Genomic DNA, 17,334 nt, shown 5'->3' with positions numbered 1-17,334 from the left:
GACGCCATCGCCACATAGTCGAAACGGGTTTATCTTTTCTATCCCATGCAAAATACCTATCAATTTTTGGACTTTTGCATTTACAACCGCAACTTACTTAATCAACCGACTACCTACAATTAACCTAAACAATAGCTCGCCCTTCTATTGTTTATTTCACAAGCAACCTAACTACAACAAACTTTGTTGTTTTGGTTGCTTATCTTACCCGTGGTTACATCCCTACACAAACCATAAACTTCAATCTCATTCAAAACCATGTATATTTGTAGGTTACTCGTCCTCTCAAAGTGCCTATCATGTCCTTGACCCTCTAACGAACCGCATATATACTTCTCGTCATGTTCAATTCATAGAACATATTTTTCCATATGAATTTCTACTTAATAGTCCTACACCCCCTACCCCACATCCAGACAACTTACTCCCACTCACTGTTCAATTTCTTAATCCCACCCAACCAACTATAACAACATCCCCTCCTTTAAATATTTCTGTTACTCAACCTCCCACCACAACTCCAACAATATACACGCCCCCCTCAACTAGTGTTCACGCTTCTCCTGCCATACAACCCGAGACCAACATTCTTACTGATTCTTCTAATCGCTCACATGAGCCCTTCAATTCATTGGATGCATCTTCATCTCCTCTCTCCAGCTCTCCTACAACCTCCAACTCTTCCATTACTCCCGCCATTACGCCACCAATTACTCGTAACACTCGAAAACCAAACCCAAAATATCATTATTCCGATTTTGTTCTCTACACTACTACTCTACAACCATTCACCGAACCGTCCAACATTTCACAAGCTCTTAAACAACCGCAATGGCGCAAAGCCATGCAAGATGAGTTCGACGCTTTGCATCGAAACCAAACTTGGACTCTTGTTCCCTCTACTTTGGCACCAAATATTGTTAGTTGTAAGTGGGTCTTTCGAACCAAATTCAAACTGGACGGCTCGGTTGAACGCCTCAAAGCACGACTCGTTGCTAAAGGCTTTCATCAAAGACCCGGCTTAGACTATGTTGAGACTTTTAGCCCCGTAGTCAAACCCGCTACTCTCCGTCTCATACTTGCCTTAGCAACCTCACATAATAGGTGTCTCCGCCAACTTGATATAAACAACGCCTTTCTTCAAGGTTCTCTTACCGAATCTGTCTACATGTCCCAACCTCCGGGTTTCGTCGACCCTTCTCACCCTACTCATGTATGCAAGCTCAACAAGGCAATTTATGGCCTCCGTCAAGCATCACGAGCTTGGTACAATGAACTCAAAACCTACCTTGTTTCAAATACAACTTCAAACCCACTATTTCTGATCCTTCCCTCTTTGTCAACAAGCTCATATCTTCTCCTATCTATATTCTTGTTTATGTAGATGATATAATTATTACAGGTCCATACTCGTCTCTCGTTAACAGCTTCATTCATTCACTTGCAAAGCGTTTCTCTTTAAAAGACCTTGGTCCTTTATCTTATTTCCTTGGTGTTGAAGTAATTCCTCACACCAATGGTTTGTTCCTTTCCCAAAGTGAATCCATACTTGATTTCCTTAATCGAGCAAATATGAGTGATTGTAAACCGGCAACCACACCCATGTCTACCCTCGACACACTTACCAAGATTGATGGAAAACCATTAGCTTCTCCAACTGAATATCGTGCCTTTGTCGGGGCTCTTCAATACCTATCATTGACCCGCCGTGATGTAGCATTTACTGTTAACAAATTGTCACAGTTTATGCACTCTCCCACTGATCTCCATTGGGTCGCTTTAAAAAGACTTCTTCGTTACTTACATGGTACAATGCATCATGGACTTTTAATCCGTCGTAATTCACCTTTGCAGTTACATGCCTTTACGGACGCCGATTGGGCTGGTGACAAGCTTACATACCGAAGCACAACTGGATATATTGTGTATCTTGGTTCAAACCCAATATCTTGGAGCTCTAAAAGACAACCAACTTTAGCTCGTTCATCCACGGAAGCCGAGTTTCGAGCAGTTGCATCCAATACAACCGAAGTACAATGGATCATTTCCTTACTATATGAACTCGGTTACAGGTCATCGGTCACCCCACTGTTTACTGTGATAATCTAAGTGCCACACACTACTCGGCTAATCCGGTATTTCACTCTCGCATGAAACACTTAGCACTAGACTTTCATTTTGTTCGTGAGAAAGTTCAAGCCGGCACAATACGAGTTACTCACATTTCGGGTGATGACCAACTTACAGACGCTCTCACCAAACCCCTACTTAAACAACGATATCAATCTCTTGTGTCCAAGATTGGACTTCTCCCAAAATCGTCCATCTTGCGGGGGGCATATTAGACCACAACCGAAACCGGATCCACAACCTGGTCCATGCACATAGAAACCGGATCCACAACCTGGTCCATGCACTTAACTTTGGTCCACGGTTATTAATTCAAAATTTGAATTAGTTTGAATATTGTATTATTTTTTGTATTGATTTAGTCTTCCTTGATTGTTGTATTCTTTCCTAATCTTTAGCCATTTATTATGTATTTATATTTTACCCATTCAATGAAATAAATTATTCCATTACAACTTAATAGAAGATGCATAGTTCTTAGAGAAAACAATGATGTAAAATCTCGACTCTTCAATGGATCTAACGAGCTGATCACCAATCCTTTCCCCTTTCTCTATTCTTTCATCATCTTTGTATGTGGTAATGCCTCCATGGTGAAGAGCATGGTAGAGATGATCAACAAAGTTCTTACGAGTGTCTTCACCCCTAAAACTCAAGAAAACATCACACTTGAAGCTCTTTTGAATGGATGAAGCTAAAATAGATGCCATGTATGCTTCAAGGATCACAGAAATTAAGGACTTTGGAAGAGATGAATAACCCTTCAACAAAAGACTTTAATTTGTATTTTTTTTATTTTTTTATTTTTTGTAAAATAAGGAACTTGTTCAGAACCAATGGATTTCAGATCCACAATCAATCGGACTCTGACCTTTAAAATCCAGGCTACCAAATATGCGTTGGGTCACTTCCTGGTTTCTTATCAATTAATGATTTGATTAAATAAAATAAACCAAGTAGAAATTTAAAACTGAATATGTAACGCTACCAACGTAAGCATATTTAAGTAATAAGTTTATGCAACTGCCATTTTGTTTAGAGATTAGTGAGTTATAAAACAATTATAATACAACAAGTTGTGAGAGTTGACAATCTATTAGAGACTTTAAACTATGTGAAGAAGTTACAGTTGCTTTAAACTATGTTAATATTGAAATAAGATATAAAAAATGATAAATAATAAAGAGAGAGAATTGCTTGTATCCCCTTCTATGTTTTCTAAGTTACATACTTACCAAACTTAATATCCAAATTTCATACTTCCTCATGAAATTTTTTTTTAAATAAGAAAAAAAGGGAAGAGGGTAAATGGTTTGTAGGAGAAAAAATTAATGATTTTGGTTTGTAGATACTAAAAGTTGTAGAGGTGTTGTCGGCTCTTGTCTAGTGACATAGAAGTTTCATTAGTGTTTGGCGGAACTATTTGAACATTCTATGTTTCATATGTCTTTAGGCATTTACAATGGAATTTTCCAATAGCTGTTGTTGCATTCATGGAAAGTCTGAAAAAAAAATATGAGTTTGATGTTAATGTCAACTACACTGCTGAAAACTGAAGAAAACAGGAAGTTGTGGAAAAGTCAGCGTTGACTTTTTGGTCAAGTTGAAAACTCTGATTGAGATGTTATATGTTGCTGAGACCTTAATTCTTGTAGCTGCTATTCATTTGGTCAAAGTGAGTAATCAATGTTGTTGCTGCTGGTTAGATCTGAATTCTATAGTTGCGAAACCCAACAGTATTTTTGTGAAATCGTTGGACTTGCGTTTTATTCCTATGGGCCTACGCTCGAATGGTTTTATGTTTTAAGCCGCCATAGGTACTGTTTTGAGAAAAAGGAAATGTCAGGGGAGAAGATGGAATACTTCCATTGGCATCAAAACACTGCTTTTTTCAATCATAAGTATTAATGTTATTGATCTTTTCTCGACTTTGAACCACATTTGTTGATTACCAATGGTTTTACGATAATTGATGTGTTCTTGCCAAGATAAAACGGATTTAGTAACAAGAAATATTAGGGAAGAAGATGGAATACACTCATGCTTGTTTAGTTGTTTATTCGAATATGATTTCAAACGTCAACACTTCATTTTGGGGTTGCAATGTGATACTACATTTGTAAAACCTTTTATCATGTTGTGAGTTGTGACTTTAGTTTTAGCCTAGGCTAGTATGTGATCTCTTAGTTGACAAATGGTTATGATTTTTAAACCTAGAGCCTATAGTAAGCATATTTCATTGCTTTATTTATCTTATATAGAGCCTATAGTAAGCATGACAAAAAGTTTGAACATACAAAATGGACTATTAGTGGACACCTTATCAGTGGCGAAGTCAGTAATTTATTCCTATGGTGTCTTTTTTTAGGTACTCGAAATTATACAACATGGCGTCAAACTTTTTGGGTTTGATACATTTACTCATGTTTGATGTTTGATCAGAATCGTTCGTGATGCTTTAAAATCTACTCTCGGTCTTGGTTCTTCAATTTCACCTGCCACCTTTGGGAATATCAACTCGATGACCCTTCAGTTGTCTAATGCATTGCCGATTTGGATTAATTAAGCGGTATTTTTATTAATGTTAAAAAACTGGGTAATTGGTTATTGAGTTACGGGTAAACAATAAGACATGGATTGGGCTTTTAATTGGTTAATAATAAGACATGGGCCTTTCAATCGTTTAATAGTACAACATGGGCTTGATTATTAAACTATAAAAAGTGGTCTTAGGTAAAACGTTAATTAAACTTTTTTAATTTACCAAAAATTTATATAGTTTTTTCATACCAATGGGGTCAAAACTTTTTTAATAAGCTCTTGGAGTCAATTGTAAACAAAAAAAAAACTGGGTTCCTTCGGAAATTTTCTATTATACGTTAATACGCAAAATATAATGGTGTCGGATGAACCCGATGTGCCCTATGTGGTTCTCCTGCCACGGGCACCGATGATAAAATGGTTCATTCATGACAAACACCACGCCAACATCTATCATCATCAACATTAAATTCATGAACGTCAACGAAATCTCAGCTGTTTTGGTCTATGGGTAAAAAAGTCAACGAAAGTCAATGGTGTTCTAAAGGAAGCAAGTGTATTGGGCCAGGTGTTAAACAGTTGGGCTGACACGTTGCAATTACTACTACCCACCAATAGAGGTGTACAAATAGGGTTTTTCAAATTCCCAGATTCGGGTATTGGAAAATCGGATATTGGCAATACCTGGGTCGGGTTTGGGTCCATGTATTGTCTCTAAAAAACATACCCTATGTATCGGGTTCGGGTCGGGTATAAAACCGGGTATTCTAAAACCGGTATTTGAATACCTTATTTCCGTGTATTGAAAAAACCTTATTTTCAGGTTTTTCAGGCTTTTTCTCGGGTATTTTTCGGATTTATTGGATTTTTAAGGGGTTGCACCTTTTAGGACTATTATTCCGGGTATTATTCGGGCAATATCGGGTATAGATCGGGTATTTGAAAGACCATGTTCCGGGTATTTGTAAAACCGGTTCGGGTATGGAATTGGTTCGGGTTTTCGGGTTTAGGGTTTAGGTCTTTTAGTCAACTATTGAGGACATAGCCGAAATCAGACGAGATCAAGAGAAGTTGACCACTATCAAGGTAAGTTTAAATTCATTTGTTAAATGTTTAATTGTTCTTGATGTGGTTAATTCAATTAACTTAATTGTTAACTTATTTATTAAATTTTAGTTTTAATTTTTTAGTTTGTTAGTTTTAGTTTTAAATTTTAGTTCTAATAGATACCTGTAGAGTGGGTTAGACTCCAAGAACAAATAGAGAGAACAAGAACTTTTTGGAACAATTTTCGGTTCTGAATTCTCAAAGTACGAATACAACGATTCTAAAAGATGAAGACTCATAGGGAACAACTATAAGTATTATTTTTTTAATTCGTAAAGACTATTGTATTTTTATTATGTGTTTTTTAATTTCTAATGATGATGTCTTCTCTATTATTTTATCGTAATTTTTATTATGTAATGAAGTTTGCCTGAACCATTGAACCGACCCGAATTTTTTTATACCTGATTCTATGAAATTGAAGCATCTAAAGTAGTGCACCACCTAAAAGAATTCATGAATCCGCCAATGATGGCTATTTATGTGCTGAGGTGGGTGAAATACGGTTAAATCAGAAATCTCAGCTATTTTGGTCTATGGGTAAAAAAAAGTCAACGAAGGTCAATGGTGTTCTAAAGGAAACAAGTGTATTGGGTCAGGTATAGCTCATGTTAAATAGTGGGGCTGACACGTTGCAATTACTGCTACCCACCCACTGCCTTCCTCGGCCCACCAGGTTTTAGCACTTCAATTTTTAAACCAACTGAAAAAGCTTGCATAAAAAATGCAAATAAAATTATTTATTAGTAAAAAAACTCATGATTAAAGATTATCAGGAACTCATTATAGAATAATAATTTTATAAAGACCCATTAAGTCAATAAAATAATTTTATAAAGACCCAATTAATTAAACATGTTAATTGAATATAAAATATAATTTTATAAAGACCAAGAAGTCAATAAAATACCACTACAATGATCAATGGTCATGACGCGTCATAAATTTGTATTAATTTGCAACTTGGTAATTTAATTAGTACATTCCTTTATCTTTAAGCATGTCTTTTTGTTTTTTATTAAAAAAGTAAGAACTCTTTGTCCCCAACCCATCATAAATTTATCGTAACTTGCAACTTGGTAATTTAATTAGTACTCTTATCCCCTGCATTTAATTAGTACTCTTGTCCACTACCAAGTGGTCGGTCTTAAAGCTGTTCTTTTTCCTTTTTGACGACCAACAAAGATATATTTTATTTATGCCTACTATAAACTTGTACAATAATTGTAATTTAAATAATTTTCGATAAAAAACATACTTAATAAATAATTATTAAAGATTATAGGACCAATGAGGTAGCGGTCACCAAAGTTTGAGAGAAGAAAATCTTAGATTCAAGTCCCACAAACAATAAAGAAAATTAAAAGAAATTCATCATTCAAAAATAAAATAAAATTATATGGAATTTATATTAGTATTAAAAATGCTAATCATCTAATAAGAATAACTTAAGATGGGAACCTCAAGATGCATTGAACTCCATGCTCAATGAATGCATGAAATGGATCATTGAGATGAAAAAGCAAGATGAGCTACGGTATTAAAGACACGAGGTTGTGATTAAGCAGAGCAGTCAGTTAACTACTGAGGACATAACCGATATCAGACGAGATCAAGAGGAGTTGACCAACGGTACCATATTGGTGGTGATGTGGTGTATGAGGTTGTTGATATTGAAGACACAACACCTTCAGAGGAGGCAGAGCTGAAGGTAGTCCATGTTTATCCCGATCCTACTCCCATACGTCTTATTCTAACCAACAAGTGTGGAGAGGGGGGGGGGGGGTGGGTGTTCGAGGATATAGACTAGGAGTGTAGGAACAAAAGTCGTCGGACAATCTATCAAGAAGTAGTCGCACAACAATCGATCAACTAGAATTTAAATCATTGTAAAGCGATTATGGACACAACATGTAAACTATCGAGCATAAATCGGTGGGCAAGTGCTCACTTTCAACCACCTTAAAAGAATGTCATGTACAGTCTAGCTGAAGACCTAAAACTTGCGCTAGTTAGCCCGAAGAACTTTGTGTGTATGTTGACTAGAAACCTCACGAGTCTTCACTCATTCAATTGATAAAAAAAGTCATGTTGCATACACTAAATGCAACAGTGATTCCTACGAAAGTAACTTTAGGATTTTTTTTATTTACTTTATTTCAAATTAATCAATTTTTATCAATTAAAATTTTTAAGTTAACCGTTGCATTTGGGACAACATAATGTTTTAATTTTGCAATGAGGGGGGGGGGGGGGGGGGGTATTTATTTTGTTTGAGTGGTTCAAAAGTTTTGAAAAAGCTTTAATGCATGAAAATATTGCAAAAAAAAATTAAAATTTGTGTGTTAATCACGACTTGAGAAGCTTGCTTCTACACATTTTTTAGTGAATTTTGCAGGTCGTTGAGATAAACCATGAAGATTGATCATCAGACTTTGAAGATCTTGCCACGATGACTAGTCAAGTGAACTCGTTCTTTTCAGGAATTTTGTTAAAAATAATTAATTTTATTTTTTTGTGTGTTGCTATTAGGTCATGTGAAGATTTTTGCATGTGTATTTTTAAATAATAAACATAGATTATCTCCCTATGAAAAAATTGATTAATGCCCCTTGAATAAGAATTTTGTATCTCTGAGAAATAATAAGAAATTGGTTGTTGAAGCTTATACATGAATTAGATTTTAGGGGAGGAAAATATGGATATTTTTTAATATGTTGGTAAGGTGGACCTAAACTTAAGAACACTAATGTTGTGTGCAATAACTTAATAAATAGATATGTGTTTAGTTTTCGATTGAAGCGGAAAAGGAAGCTGCCTCCCTACTGGTTATTTGTATTATTATGGCCGACTAAGTTTTCCCAAGTCGTTACTGGGTAATGATTTCAGTTTTTGTTCATATTATGTATTGAATGAATGATGTTAATTAATTGATGATCTGTGCATCTTGATGGTTAATATTATTGAGCAAACATTCAGATTAGGTTTATTTCAATATGGGCTATTGAGGTAGGGTAGTGAAAAGACTCGAGAACCATTGTCATAACATCCACGGGTCATACAAGACACACATAAAAGTCACCCACGGGTCATTTTATAGCACCCGCGCATCATCCACATTATATATCAGAGACATAATTCCAAATACCCTTCTAAAGAATAATGGAAGCCGTCCGCGGATGCGGAAGCTTTCCACACACGAAAGGATAATATGATGACTTCACTTGTTGAAGGAAAGACAGTAATAACCATCTCCATTCTAGAAGATTGGTGGAAAGATTCCTCGACGGTGACATTTACTCGCTTTTGAAGATAACGTGGCAGCCTAACCAATTAAGATCCGTTATAATCATGCATATGGCTAGGTGTCACCTCATATAAAAAACAGCCACGTGTCCATTCAGGTTGAAGAAAAACATCTTTCAGATAATGACAATTCCACCAATCATCTCCTCCCCCCTCCTACAGACTATACACACCAAACTTATCATCATGAGGTATTCATTTAATGATATTTTAAAATCCGTTTAAGGAATATATGAGTTTGGCGAGACCTATACCCGTGAATTCGGGTAAAATGCATGAGAAACCTCCATTTACAAATAATGCAATATGATGACTTACCATAGAACCTTTAAAGTTTTCGTTTATATATATTATAGATTGTTTTAATTAGATAATTATGACTTTCAAAAAATTAGACAATTAGATATCATGTAATACAATAATGATTTTTATTTATTATAATAATAAGTTAAAATTATAAAGACAACAACTTAACTATCTTCATTATATGATATATTATGTGACTTAATTATTTTTAACATTAAGTCACATTTATTAGTGATAATTATGAGATTTGAATTCACACCTATTTAAAACAAAGTCTATTGTCTAAGGGTGGAGGGTGAAGGAAGTGTCACCAAAGAGTATCATGTATTGCATATCACTTTTCCCCTTAATTATCCTGAACTATCCTATATGCTGATAATGGTGTATCCATATTACCTCAAAAGAAATTTATTTTTAATTTAAAAAATAAAATGAGTGTATATTCACATACATACAATGGTATTATGCACTCATATGTGTATTATGTACACATACTCTGTTAACATACGTATAATGGTGTATATATATGTATGTACACATACTTTGTTCACATACATACAATGGTGTACTTATGCATGTGCGTATGCTTTATAAACATATATGATGAATATACACGCGTGAACATACAAATTAGAGAGAAAAACTTAGGATTCTTATAGAAATTAAGTCTCATGTTTGATTTTGGCTAATTTCAACTATTTAGGGGGCATGGTTTGATGATTAGAAAATATATATATTTTGAATATGAAGGATACTTGAAAACTTACTTTTATACTAATATTTTAAGGAATTGATTAGACAATCATCACAAAGAAGAAAAGAGAGAAACGGGGAACACTAACCTAACAAAGTGTGTGTGGGGTGGTCCGCAATTATTTGCCACTTGCCGGCACCGAAACGGTCCGCAATTTTTTTATATTTTATTTTTTTGTACAATTACCGTAACAAACGTACCAAAAACCGGCCGAATGCAATAATGCAATGGTGGCGTAGGGTATGACACATTGACACACTACCATCACATGGAATGATGCAATGGTGGCGTAGGGTATGACACACGACCATCATACGGTGGCAAGGTAATGTAATCAACAATTGGCGAGTCAGTCAAAACTGGTTGCCCCGCGTGGCATGCATCATGCATCCTTCGGTATCATGAATGTACCGGTTTTTCATCTCTTGTTCGAAGGCATAAGCACTAGTTCGGTTCCATTGTTCTTGGCGGCCATAGCTTTGCTTTAATGCCCTCTCCATACTTGCACCCATGTATGTTTGTTGATCGAAGATGGTTAGGGAAGATTCGGACCAATCCACAAACGTAGGTGTTCGGTGTCGTTCCACCACCTCTTCCATGGTCCCTTGGTAGGCCCAATTTGAATCATAGGCCTTTGTGCATAATTGAACGCACTTCCCAAATAACATGACTAAACACAGTTGCCTTTCACCTCGACTCGACCTTGCTTGATCCGTACCCATAGGCACATGCGAATTATCTTGATAATCCTCACCACTTTCACCTTCCTCCTCACTCTCGGGTTCATCCTCTTCATTTGCTTGCAATGGTCTTGCATCTACCTAAAATACTCTCCATCTTCTTCCATCACTCTTCAACTTATGATACCTTTAAGATTGTTTGCATTCCCAACCAGCCCCTAAACGTGTAATATCAAACGGTTTGATCTTTTTGTACGAGCCCTTATCACCATCATTAATTGCCCCATACATTTTCAACAATGCGGTAATTAATCGACAAGAGGTATTATTTTCCTATCCACGCTGTTTTTGCTTATCCATTCATTACTCATAACCAAAAAATGATATGGAATAAGCGTGATCCATGTAACAGTGAGTATAAGATTGGTACCTCTGGATATCTCACTTCAATCCTATCACCCCATCGCATAATGATATTATGTATACTTATCATAATCATTAACTTCGTTTCAATCCTCAGATTTTTCCGATAAAGCTTCCCGGTGTATGTTCCAGGAAAGTATAAATAATACAATATAGTGTTCAACATTGGGTGCTTATCAGGCTCAAAATACAAATCATTCCAACTCAAAACCTATACCGATTGGCGGGCTTGCTATCAAACCTCGCAACCCGTCTCAAACTATCAATCGACATATCCACATCAATTTCGTTCACAGTACCTATTAATTTCGACTTTACCTGTAACACGTCTTAAAGTAGCAACCCAATCCTGTATTTCCGCATCAAACATATTAGTCGACTCCCGGTCATAACACTTTAAAGCAGCTTCTCAACCCAATGCTTGAAACTTATCAGTAACCCCAAACGTACCAAAATCCGCTTCCCGAGCTTGTTTTTCACAAATGAACGCATCTTTCTTCTGAGCTAAAGCGTTCATTTGTTCATGAAACAGTTCTGGTTGCCATTCCACAGGTTGGTCTGACAAAGACTCAAAGTTCCAAATTGATTTCTCGCCTCTCTGATCTTCTTGTTCCTCTTCTATATCCGGCTGTAATAGTAATCTTCTTCGTTTTTGTTGCTCAGCCGGATTGCTAGAAGACCAAACTGGCTCCTTACCTTTGCGACCCATTCTGTAATCACAACAAACAACAACCAAGGAGCAAGTTATACTCTTCAACCTTAAAAACATCCCCACACTTGCATGACACTATGGTTGTAGATGCAAATTAAACACAATACTCAATTTTCTCAAAAAGTTTGAGCATTATATCAACTAAGTAACCAAAATCTACCCAACAATATGTTTGAATGTATAACTTAACATCTACAACCATAATGCATTCAAACTCATAAGTCCAATCATTCAAAAATTCAAGCAAGTGTGGATGCAAAATTATTATGAACAACTTACAATTTTCCTTGCAATACACCTTCAAGAATGAAAAGAAATTGCATACCTTTGTGTAGTAGAAGGCGAGGATGACAAAAGCTTCAATCTAAACCAAAAACCCACAAACACCAAAAACTATTCGGACCAAGTTGCCCAAAATTGACCACCAAAACACAATATTCTTCACAATACGAGTACACAATTGAAATCCTTGTGAAATTTTTGTCAAAATAGACCCAAAAATCACTTGATTTGGTTAATGGATGAAAAAATTATCATGAATAGAAGTATAGAAGATAGGGTTTATAAGTTGGGAGAGGTATGAGAGATGATAAGTAGAATATGTGGTTGGAGAAAGAGATTCCCGTCTTGTGGTGGAAGAAAATTTGTTTTTTTTTTTAATTTAAACACCGAAACCCGACGCCCAATGCTTAGGGGCTACGATAAGCTACGGTAGCCACTGTAGCTTACGGTGCCCTTTGGGGCAAAATTCTTGTCGTAAGGCAGATTTAAACCGCCGTAACGTTTTACAAATCCACCGTAGCCTACGGTGTCCACCTTAGGTTACGGTTGCCCCTGTAGGTTTAAAAATATTTTTTTTAAGAAAACACCAAAAATTACCTATGAAAACACCAAAATTACCCTACCCCCATGAAAGATCCGAGTTGTCCCAACACAGTAATTAAATTTTTAAGAAATTCCCCACACTTGAGTCGAACACACTCCGAGACGAGAATGATAATATTTTAAACCAAATTAAACTAAACTAAACTAAAATATACAACAAACCTGGGCCTCTTAGTTTAATTCCTCATCCGGTGAGCGTAAGAAGTAACTCACCCTCTCAACATCGAGCATGTTGATGTCATTTCTTTCCAAGTAAGGCTTGAGTCATTGTCCATTCACCACTTGCTTCGTTTGGTCTTGGCATCTTCTATCTCCACATCGATAAACTGACCCACTCGTGTAATGATATATGGATCCATCCATTTACTCTTGCGCTTACCGGAAACAACTTCAAACTCAAATTATACAACCACACTTTATGACCCACTTCAATAGTCCCCTTCCACAACTTTGCATCATGATCCTTTTTAAGTTTGTCTTTATATGCGGAAGCACATTTGTATGCTTCATCCTGGATTTCTGCAATCTCATTCAATTGTAAATTTTTTAACTCACCCGCTTCCTTATAATCCGCGTTAACAGTCTTGATCGACCATAACGCCCGATAGGCCAACTCCATTTGTAAATGACACTCCTTCCCATACACTAACCTATAAGGAGTTGTACCAATGGGAGTTTTGTAGGCGGTTCAATATGCCCACAACGCATCATCTAACTTAGATGACCAATCCATTCGATCATCATGTACAGTCTTCATCAAAATTTATTTGATTTGTCGGTTGGACACTTTGATTTGTCCACTCATTTACGGATGATATGGAGTAGCAATTCGGTGATTCACATTATATCTTATTAAGAGCTTCCCAGAGTTGAAAATTTTAAAATGTGACCCGCCATCACTAATAATAAACTGCAGAATACCAAACAAAGCAAAGATCTTTAATTGAACGAATTTTCAAACCACTGAATGATCGTTAGTTCTCGTGGCTATCGCTTCGACCTACTTTGACACATAATCAACCGCAACCAAAATACAAATACCCATTTGAATTTGGAAACGGGCCTATGATGTCAATGGCCACATATCAAAAACCTTTATCACCAAAATAGGTTGCAATGACATTTCATCCTTTTTCGAGATACTACCCATCTTTCGGCAATTTAAACAATGTCGGGCATAATCACCTGCATCCTTGAAAATGGTGGGCCAATAAAACCAACATTGAAGAACTCGGTAGCCTGTTTTCTAACCACTAAAATAACCCCCACACGCCGATGCATGTGCATGAGTCAAAACCTCCGAAACCTCGGTATCGGGAATACAGCTTCATATCACTTGATCCAAACCAATCTTGAAAAGGTCCGGTTCATCCCAAATATATTGTTTCACTTGTGCCATGAACCTTTGCCTTCTTTTCTTAACCCAATGAATTGGAATAGACCGCGCGGCTAAATAATTAAAAAAATGAGAATACCTCGGTGCGGTAGACACAACTAGCAATTGTTCATCGTGAAACCGTTCGTTCGTTTTTGGTGGTGGTGTAATTAAGTTGTGCTTCAGATAGCGTTTTACCCGCATAATAAATTACCACCGGCTTCGTTATCAATCCGTTGACCCATAACCGTTCCTATGGTACTATCACTAGCTAGCAACACAATAATCTTGAAGGGCTTTGTCCAATCCGACAGGTGCAAAATGGAGCTTTCACCAACTGTTCCTTCAAAACATTAACGCTTGCAAACAATCATTAGTAAAATCAAAAGGGCTATCTTTTAATAACAAATTACATAAAGGTTTGGTAATCACTTTCAAACCCTTAATAAATCTCCTATAGAAACCCGCGTGCCCAAAAATTTATCTTGCCCCTTTAACATTTTTTGATGGAGGCAAAGATGATATTACCCAAATTTTTGCCTTATCCACTTTCATTCCCCTTTCTGAAATAACATGTCCCAAACAATACTCTCTTGCACCATGAAGTGACTTTTCTCCCAACTTAGAACCAAATTTATCTCAACACACCATTTTTAAACTTTTTCTAATTCATTGAGACAAGATTCATAAGTTGGACAGAAAATGGAAAAGTCATCTATAAATACCTCAAGGGAATACCCGACCATGTCCGAAAAAATTATCATCATACAAAGTTGAAATGTGGCTAGGACATTACACAATCCGAATGACATTCGCCGAAAAGCAAAAGTGCCATACGGATATGTGAAGGTGGTTTTGTGTTGGTAATTCGAGCGGATAGCAGTTTGGTTATACCCCGAGTAGCCATCCAAAAAGCAATAATACTTTTGACCCAATAATTTTTCAATAATTTGGTCAATGAAAGGTAACGGAAAATTGTCTTAGATGTAGCAGTATTCTATTTACGATAATCAATGCACACTTGCCACCCGGTGACCGGTCGGGTGGCGATTTATTCACCGATTTCATCCTTATTTACCTAGTATACCTGCTTTTTGAGGTAGCACCTGTGCAGTACTTATGCAAACACTATCCGAAATAGGATAGATAATTCCCGCATCTAACCATTTAATTACCTCCTAGTTTACCACTTCCCTAAAATTGTGATTTAACCTTCTTTGAGTCTCCCGAGTCGGTTTTGCATCATTGTTGGTGATAATTATATGCATGACTATGGATGAACAAATGCCTTTCAAGTCGGCAATCGTCCAACCTATAGCCACATTGTTCATCTTCAACACCTTAAATAACTCTTGTTCTTAAACCTCATCCAAATTAAAGGCGATAATAACCAGTAATGTTTCATTATCCCCCAAAAACGCATACTTCAAATGGCTAGGCAAGTCTTTCAACTCCAGTTTTGGTGGACATTCCAATGAAGGCTTTGTATCTGAATTGATTTTGGCCGACAAACTTTCGATTTGATGGGTCCATGGCGGTCGCCCCTCTTGCACCACCAACACTTCTTGAATTTTCTTTTCCATCCTCAAAGCACAAAGGTGTACCTGTTCAGAAAAATCACAAACACATGCTTCCAAAGCATCTTCTTCATAATCGTGTGGTTCACGCATGTCAACTATATCTGCCATAAAACACTCATCACCACATAAGGAATTAGAACCGTTGGTGAATATATTTAATCTCATCTTTCTATTTCCAAAAGCCATATCAACCGTACTCGATTTACATTCAATAATAGCATGGGCGGTGTTTAAAAATGGTCAACCCAATATGACATTTTGTTTTTGAGTCGAGTCAACCGATTAATAATTCAAAACCAAAAAATCAATCGGATAGTAAAATTCATCCACTTTTACTATAGAATCCCTCATAATCCCTCGGGGGAGTTTATGAAACAAATCGGTTAAAACAACCATCGTCTCAACCCGTTTTAATGGACCAAAATCATATTGGTCATATAAACCCCCTTGACATTTGAAAATCACCAACTTTAATATTTATTAAAGGCGTTCCCGGATCTTGGAGCTTAGGAGGAATATCTCCTTTCAAAACCGCACTTACCCGGTCAGTTAAATCAACCCGTTTAGTCACTTTTTATTGCCTATTTTGGGTACACAATTCTTTTAAAAATTTAGCATAAGCGGGTACTTTCTTAATTGCCTCAAGTAAAGGAAGATTTACCTTTACTTGTTTGAAAACCTCCCACAATTCCTCTTTTTGAGGCCCCCTTCTTGAAATTATATTTTTTCTACCCGGGTCAACTAAAGTCAAAGGAAATGGGACTTGACTTAATCCCACTCCCCTGTCTTTATCATCTAGAATTTTACCCAATCGCCGGTTTTTCAATTACTTTTTCAAAAATTGGGTCTTTAGAAACAATTGTGGGTGAGGCCTCATCCACATCTCTTTCATCCCTCATAATGTCCTCAACCAAACCTAGTGATAAGTTCACTTTATATTGTTTACCACATCTCAAAACACTAACATGGTTAATAGGAACATTAGGAGAAGAACTATGAGAAGGATTTACCTTAGTGTAACTTGGAAGTTGACCTTTATTTTTCCTCAAGTCTAACACTTCGGTTGCAAGTTGACCCATTTGAGTGGCCAATGATTGAATGACTTTGTCACGGACTTCATCTTTTTTGCATGCAGACTTCATCAAGTTGATTCCTATTTTGCATATCTTGTTGCATCATCTTAAGCATATGCATGACTTCATTCACACTAGAAGAACTTCGACCCAAAGACTCACTTTGACCACTACTTATTTCTTGAAATTGTCCTTGAAAACCTTGATTTTTTCTGCCTAAAAATTTCCTTGATTTTTATATTGTTAGCACGGCACAAAATTGACTTGATTCCCTTGGAATTCGGATTGGACTGTGTAGCCGGATTCCCATAACAAAAATTTAGATGATTTCTCAACCTAGGGTGGTAGGTGTTCGAGTTCATGTTATAATTTCTACCACCTCCCCCTTGACCTTGAATTGCATTGACCTCTTCCACTCGTTCTTGACCCACCATACAAACATCCTCTACATGACCCAATTCA

Source organism: Bidens hawaiensis, unplaced genomic scaffold (assembly GCF_021521415.1).
Source record: "Bidens hawaiensis isolate Kalapana, Puna unplaced genomic scaffold, B.hawaiensis_p1.1 tig00041143_1, whole genome shotgun sequence".
NCBI classification, from domain to species: Eukaryota; Viridiplantae; Streptophyta; class Magnoliopsida; order Asterales; family Asteraceae; genus Bidens; species Bidens hawaiensis.
Note: the sequence above shows the minus strand (reverse complement) of the source record.